The sequence below is a fragment of the Uloborus diversus genome, chromosome 5 (assembly GCF_026930045.1).
Source record: "Uloborus diversus isolate 005 chromosome 5, Udiv.v.3.1, whole genome shotgun sequence".
Taxonomy (NCBI): domain Eukaryota; kingdom Metazoa; phylum Arthropoda; class Arachnida; order Araneae; family Uloboridae; genus Uloborus; species Uloborus diversus.
In genome coordinates this window covers 147,331,445-147,337,444 of record NC_072735.1, presented here as the reverse complement: position 1 = coordinate 147,337,444, position 6,000 = coordinate 147,331,445, and the positions used below count along the sequence as shown (strand labels likewise).

Sequence of the window (6,000 nt, the reverse complement as noted above, 5' to 3'; positions counted from 1 at the left end):
GTTGGTAAAGCAGAAATCCATAGGTCGCTGGTTCGAATCCGGCTCGACGGAAAAATTATTTTTTATATTTAAAACAATTATTTGTGTTCTTGATAACGAATATAGTCTTTCTTCCAAGTTTCTTTATGCAAGCCGTCGGTACCTCAGTATAAAGTTCAATAGAGTTTAGGCGCTAAAACACTGAGGAGGATTTTTAGAATGGGAAAATATTTTTTGTATCTTAAATAATTATTTTATTACTTTTAAATGAATGATGCACTTTTTTCTGTCCATTGCTAAACGAGCCGTCGATAGCTCAGTTGGCAGAGCGGTGGACTGTAGATGATGAAACAGGAATCCATAGGTCGCTGGTTCGAATCCGGCTCGACGGAGAAAGTATTTTTTAGATTTAAAATAATTATTTTTATCCTTAATCACGAATATAGTCTTTCGTCCAGGTTGCATTATGCAAACCGTCCGTACATCAGTACAAAGATTGATAGAGTGTAGCTGCTAAAACACTTAGGAGGCTTTTTCGAATGGGAAAATATTTTCTGTATTTTAAAAAATATATTTTATTGCTTGTAAATGAATGATACACTTTCTTCTCTTCTTCACTCAACGCGCCGTCGATAGCTCAGTTGGCAGAGCGGTGGACTGTAGTTGGTAAAGCAGAAATCCATAGGTCGCTGGTTCAAATCCGGCTCGACGGAAAAATTATTTTCTATATTTAAAACAATTATTTGTATTCTTGATAACGAATATCGTCTTTCTTCCAAGTTGCTTTATGCAAGCCGTCGGTACCTCAGTATAAAGTTCAACAGAGTGTAGGCGCTAAAACACTGAGGATGATTTTTAGAATGGGAAAATATTTTTTGTATCTTAATTTTTATTTTATTACTTGTAAATGAATGACACACTTTCTTCCCTCGATTGTTAAACGAGCCGTCGATAGCTCAGTTGGCAGAGCGGTGGACTGTAGATGATGAAACAGGAATCCATAGGTCGCTGGTACAAATCCGGCTTGACGGAGAAATTATTTTTTAGATTTAAAATAATTATTTTTATAATTAATCACGAATATAGTCTTTCGTCCAGGTTGCATTATGCAAACCGTCCGTACATCAGTACAAAGATTGATAGAGTGTAGCTGCTAAAACACTTAGGAGGCTTTTTCGAATGGGAAAATATTTTCTGTATTTTAAAAAATATATTTTATTACTTGTAAATGAATGATACACTTTCTTCTCTTCTTCACTCAACGCGCCGTCGATAGCTCAGTTGGCAGAGCGGTGGACTGTAGTTGGTAAAGCAGAAATCCATAGGTCGCTGGTTCGAATCCGGCTCGACGGAAAAATTATTTTCTATATTTAAAACAATTATTTGTATTCTTGATAACGAATATAGTCTTTCTTCCAAGTTGCTTTATGCAAGCCGTCGGTACCTCAGTATAAAGTTCAATAGAGTGTAGGCGCTAAAACACTGAGGAGAATTTTTAGAATGGGAAAATATTTTTTGTATCTTAAATAATTATTTTATTACTTGTAAATGAATAATGCACTTTCTTCTCTCCATTGCTAAACGAGCTGTCGATAGCTCAGTTGGCAGAGCGGTGGACTGTAGATAAAGGAACAGAAATCCATGGGTCGCTGCTTCGAATCCGGCTCGACGGAGAAATTATTTTCTATATTCAAACAATTATTTGTATTCTTGATAACGAATATAGTCTTTCTTCCAAGTTGCTTTATGCAAGCCGTCGGTACCTCAGTATAAAGTTCAATAGAGTGTAGGCGCTAAAACACTGAGGAGGATTTTTAGAATGGGAAAATATTTTTTGTATCTTAAATAATTATTTTATTACTTGTAAATGAATGATACACTTTCTTCACTCCATTGCTACGCGAGCCGTCGATAGCTCAGTTGGCAGAGCGGTGGACTGTAGTTGGTGAAGCAGAAATCCATAGGTCGCTGGTTCGAATCCGGCTCGACGGAAAAATTATTTTCTATATTTAAAACAATTATTTGTATTCTTGATAACGAATATAGTCTTTCTTCCAAGTTGCTTTATGCAAGCCGTCGGTACCTCAGTATAAAGTTCAATAGAGTGTAGGCGCTAAAACACTGAGGAGGATTTTTAGAATGGGAAAATATTTTTTGTATCTTAAATATTTTTTTTATTACTTGTAAATCAATGATGCACTTTCTTCCCTCCATTGTTAAACGAGCCGTCGATAGCTCAGTTGGCAGAGCGGTGGACTGTAGACGATGAAACAGAAATCCATAGGTCGCTGGTTCGAATCCGGCTCGACGGAGAAATTATTTTTTAGATTTAAAATAATTATTTTTATAATTAATCACGAATATAGTCTTTCGTCCAGGTTCCATTATGCAAACCGTCCGTACATCAGTACAAAGATTGATAGAGTGTAGCTGCTAAAACACTTAGGAGGCTTTTTCGAATGGGAAAATATTTTCTGTATTTTAAAAAATATATTTTATTACTTGTAAATGAATGATACACTTTCTTCTCTTCTTCACTCAACGCGCCGTCGATAGCTCAGTTGGCAGAGCGGTGGACTGTAGTTGGTAAAGCAGAAATCCATAGGTCGCTGGTTCGAATCCGGCTCGACGGAAAAATTGTTTTCTATATTTAAAACAATTATTTGTATTCTTGATAACGAATATAGTCTTTCTTCCAAGTTGCTTTATGCAAGCCGTCGGTACCTCAGTATAAAGTTCAATAGAGTGTAGGCGCTAAAACACTGAGGAGGATTTTTCGAATGGGAAAATATTTTTTGTATCTTAAATAATTATTTTATTACTTGTAAATGAATGATACACTTTCTTCACTCCATTGCTACGCGAGCCGTCGATAGCTCAGTTGGCAGAGCGGTGGACTGTAGTTGGTGAAGCAGAAATCCATAGGTCGCTGGTTCGAATCCGGCTCGACGGAAAAATTATTTTCTATATTTAAAACAATTATTTGTATTCTTGATAACGAATATAGTCTTTCTTCCAAGTTGCTTTATGCAAGCCGTCGGTACCTCAGTATAAAGTTCAATAGAGTGTAGGCGCTAAAACACTGAGGAGGATTTTTAGAATGGGAAAATATTTTTTGTATCTTAAATATTTTTTTTATTACTTGTAAATCAATGATGCACTTTCTTCCCTCCATTGTTAAACGAGCCGTCGATAGCTCAGTTGGCAGAGCGGTGGACTGTAGACGATGAAACAGAAATCCATAGGTCGCTGGTTCGAATCCGGCTCGACGGAGAAATTATTTTTTAGATTTAAAATAATTATTTTTATAATTAATCACGAATATAGTCTTTCGTCCAGGTTCCATTATGCAAACCGTCCGTACATCAGTACAAAGATTGATAGAGTGTAGCTGCTAAAACACTTAGGAGGCTTTTTCGAATGGGAAAATATTTTCTGTATTTTAAAAAATATATTTTATTACTTGTAAATGAATGATACACTTTCTTCTCTTCTTCACTCAACGCGCCGTCGATAGCTCAGTTGGCAGAGCGGTGGACTGTAGTTGGTAAAGCAGAAATCCATAGGTCGCTGGTTCGAATCCGGCTCGACGGAAAAATTGTTTTCTATATTTAAAACAATTATTTGTATTCTTGATAACGAATATAGTCTTTCTTCCAAGTTGCTTTATGCAAGCCGTCGGTACCTCAGTATAAAGTTCAATAGAGTGTAGGCGCTAAAACACTGAGGAGGATTTTTCGAATGGGAAAATATTTTTTGTATCTTAAATAATTATTTTTTTACTTGTAAATGAATGATACACTTTCTTCACTCCATTGCTACGCGAGCCGTCGATAGCTCAGTTGGCAGAGCGGTGGACTGTAGTTGGTGAAGCAGAAATCCATAGGTCGCTGGTTCGAATCCGGCTCGACGGAAAAATTATTTTCTATATTTAAAACAATTATTTGTATTCTTGATAACGAATATAGTCTTTCTTCCAAGTTGCTTTATGCAAGCCGTCGGTACCTCAGTATAAAGTTCAACAGAGTGTAGGCGCTAAAACACTGAGGAGGATTTTTAGAATGGGAAAATATTTTTTGTATCTTAATTTTTATTTTATTACTTGTAAATGAATGACGCACTTTCTTCCCTCGATTGTTAAACGAGCCGTCGATAGCTCAGTTGGCAGAGCGGTGGACTGTAGATGATGAAACAGGAATCCATAGGTCGCTGGTACGAATCCGGCTCGACGGAGAAATTATTTTTTAGATTTAAAATAATTATTTTTATAATTAATCACGAATATAGTCTTTCGTCCAGGTTGCATTATGCAAACCGTCCGTACATCAATACAAAGATTGATAGAGTGTAGATGCTAAAACACTTAGGAGGCTTTTTCGTATGGGAAAATATTTTCTGTATTTTAAAAAATATATTTTATTACTTGTAAATGAATGATACACTTTCTTCTCTTCTTCCCTCAACGCGCCGTCGATAGCTCAGTTGGCAGAGCGGTGGACTGTAGTTGGTAAAGCAGAAATCCATAGGTCCCTGGTTCGAATCCGGCTCGACGGAAAAATTATTTTCTATATTTAAAACAATTATTTGTATTCTTGATAACGAATATAGTCTTTCTTCCAAGTTGCTTTATGCAAGCCGTCGGTACCTCAGTATAAAGTTCAATAGAGTGTAGGCGCTAAAACACTGAGGAGGATTTTTAGAATGGGAAAATATTTTTTGTATCTTAAATAATTATTTTATTACTTGTAAATGAATGATGCACTTTCTTCTCTCCATTGCTAAACGAGCCGTCGATAGCTCAGTTGGCAGAGCGGTGGACTGTAGATAATGGAACAGAAATCCATGGGTCACTGGTTCGAATCCGGCTCGACGGAGAAATTATTTTCTATAATCAAATAATTATTTGTATTCTTGATAACGAATATAGTCTTTCTTCCAAGTTGCTTTATGCAAGCCGTCGGTACCTCAGTATAAAGTTCAATAGAGTGTAGGCGCTAAAACACTGAGGAGGATTTTTAGAATGGGAAAATATTTTTTGTATCTTAAATAATTATTTTATTACTTGTAAATGAATGATGCACTTTTTTCTCTCCATTGCTAAACGAGCCGTCGATAGCTCAGTTGGCAGAGCGGTGGACTGTAGATGATGAAACAGGAATCCATAGGTCGCTGGTACGAATCCGGCTCGACGGAGAAATTATTTTTTAGATTTAAAATAATTATTTTTATAATTAATCACGAATATAGTCTTTCGTCCAGGTTGCATTATTGAAACCGTCCGTACATCAGTACAAAGATTGATAGAATGTAGCTGCTAAAACACTCAGGAGGCTTTTTCGAATGGGAAAATATTTTCTGTATTTTAAAAAATATATTTTATTACTTGTGAATGAATGATACACTTTCTTCTCTTCTTCACTCAAAGCGCCGTCGGTAGCTCAGTTGGCAGAGCGGTGGACTGTAGTCGGTAAAGCAGAAATCCATAGGTCGCTGGTTCGAATCCAGCTCGACGGAAAAATTATTTTCTATATTTAAAACAATTATTTGTATTCTTGATAACGAATATAGTCTTTCTTCCAAGTTGCTTTATGCAAGCCGTCGGTACCTCAGTATAAAGTTCAATAGAGTGTAGGCGCTAAAACACTGAGGAGGATTTTTCGAATGGGAAAATATTTTTTGTATCTTAAATAATTATTTTATTACTTGTAAATGAATGATACACTTTCTTCACTCCATTGCTACGCGAGCCGTCGATAGCTCAGTTGGCAGAGCGGTGGACTGTAGTTTGTAAAGCAGGAATCCATAGGTCGCTGGTTCGAATCCGGCTCGACGGAAAAATTATTTTCAATATTTAAAACAATTATTTGTATTCTTGATAACGAATATAGTCTTTCTTCCAAGTTGCTTTATGCAAGCCGTCGGTACCTCAGTATAAATTTAAATAGAGTGTAGACAATAAACACTCAGGAGGATTTTTCGAATGGGAAAATATTTTTTGTATCTTAAATAATTATTTTATTA

General features: G+C 36.1%; 13 non-coding genes across 13 annotated transcripts; all 13 read left to right on the top strand.

The window, feature by feature from the left end:
* The first annotated feature begins 284 nt into the window (after positions 1-284).
* On the top strand, positions 285-371 carry Trnay-gua (transfer RNA tyrosine (anticodon GUA)). Its single transcript is given in 2 exon segments — positions 285-321; positions 336-371. It is a non-coding gene; the product is annotated as a tRNA-Tyr (tRNA).
* Positions 372-605: 234 nt separating this feature from the next.
* Trnay-gua (transfer RNA tyrosine (anticodon GUA)) lies at positions 606-692 on the top strand. Its single transcript is given in 2 exon segments — positions 606-642; positions 657-692. It is a non-coding gene; the product is annotated as a tRNA-Tyr (tRNA).
* A 553-nt stretch (positions 693-1,245) lies between these two features.
* On the top strand, positions 1,246-1,332 carry Trnay-gua (transfer RNA tyrosine (anticodon GUA)). Its single transcript is given in 2 exon segments — positions 1,246-1,282; positions 1,297-1,332. It is a non-coding gene; the product is annotated as a tRNA-Tyr (tRNA).
* Positions 1,333-1,884: 552 nt separating this feature from the next.
* Trnay-gua (transfer RNA tyrosine (anticodon GUA)) lies at positions 1,885-1,971 on the top strand. The gene is given in 2 exon segments: positions 1,885-1,921; positions 1,936-1,971. It is a non-coding gene; the product is annotated as a tRNA-Tyr (tRNA).
* Positions 1,972-2,204: 233 nt separating this feature from the next.
* Positions 2,205-2,291, top strand: Trnay-gua (transfer RNA tyrosine (anticodon GUA)). Its single transcript is given in 2 exon segments — positions 2,205-2,241; positions 2,256-2,291. It is a non-coding gene; the product is annotated as a tRNA-Tyr (tRNA).
* Positions 2,292-2,525: 234 nt separating this feature from the next.
* On the top strand, positions 2,526-2,612 carry Trnay-gua (transfer RNA tyrosine (anticodon GUA)). Its single transcript is given in 2 exon segments — positions 2,526-2,562; positions 2,577-2,612. It is a non-coding gene; the product is annotated as a tRNA-Tyr (tRNA).
* A 233-nt stretch (positions 2,613-2,845) lies between these two features.
* Trnay-gua (transfer RNA tyrosine (anticodon GUA)) lies at positions 2,846-2,932 on the top strand. The gene is given in 2 exon segments: positions 2,846-2,882; positions 2,897-2,932. It is a non-coding gene; the product is annotated as a tRNA-Tyr (tRNA).
* A 233-nt stretch (positions 2,933-3,165) lies between these two features.
* Trnay-gua (transfer RNA tyrosine (anticodon GUA)) lies at positions 3,166-3,252 on the top strand. The gene is given in 2 exon segments: positions 3,166-3,202; positions 3,217-3,252. It is a non-coding gene; the product is annotated as a tRNA-Tyr (tRNA).
* A 234-nt stretch (positions 3,253-3,486) lies between these two features.
* On the top strand, positions 3,487-3,573 carry Trnay-gua (transfer RNA tyrosine (anticodon GUA)). The gene is given in 2 exon segments: positions 3,487-3,523; positions 3,538-3,573. It is a non-coding gene; the product is annotated as a tRNA-Tyr (tRNA).
* A 233-nt stretch (positions 3,574-3,806) lies between these two features.
* Positions 3,807-3,893, top strand: Trnay-gua (transfer RNA tyrosine (anticodon GUA)). The gene is given in 2 exon segments: positions 3,807-3,843; positions 3,858-3,893. It is a non-coding gene; the product is annotated as a tRNA-Tyr (tRNA).
* A 553-nt stretch (positions 3,894-4,446) lies between these two features.
* Trnay-gua (transfer RNA tyrosine (anticodon GUA)) lies at positions 4,447-4,533 on the top strand. The gene is given in 2 exon segments: positions 4,447-4,483; positions 4,498-4,533. It is a non-coding gene; the product is annotated as a tRNA-Tyr (tRNA).
* Positions 4,534-5,406: 873 nt separating this feature from the next.
* Trnay-gua (transfer RNA tyrosine (anticodon GUA)) lies at positions 5,407-5,493 on the top strand. Its single transcript is given in 2 exon segments — positions 5,407-5,443; positions 5,458-5,493. It is a non-coding gene; the product is annotated as a tRNA-Tyr (tRNA).
* A 233-nt stretch (positions 5,494-5,726) lies between these two features.
* On the top strand, positions 5,727-5,813 carry Trnay-gua (transfer RNA tyrosine (anticodon GUA)). The gene is given in 2 exon segments: positions 5,727-5,763; positions 5,778-5,813. It is a non-coding gene; the product is annotated as a tRNA-Tyr (tRNA).
* The last annotated feature ends 187 nt before the right edge of the window (positions 5,814-6,000 follow it).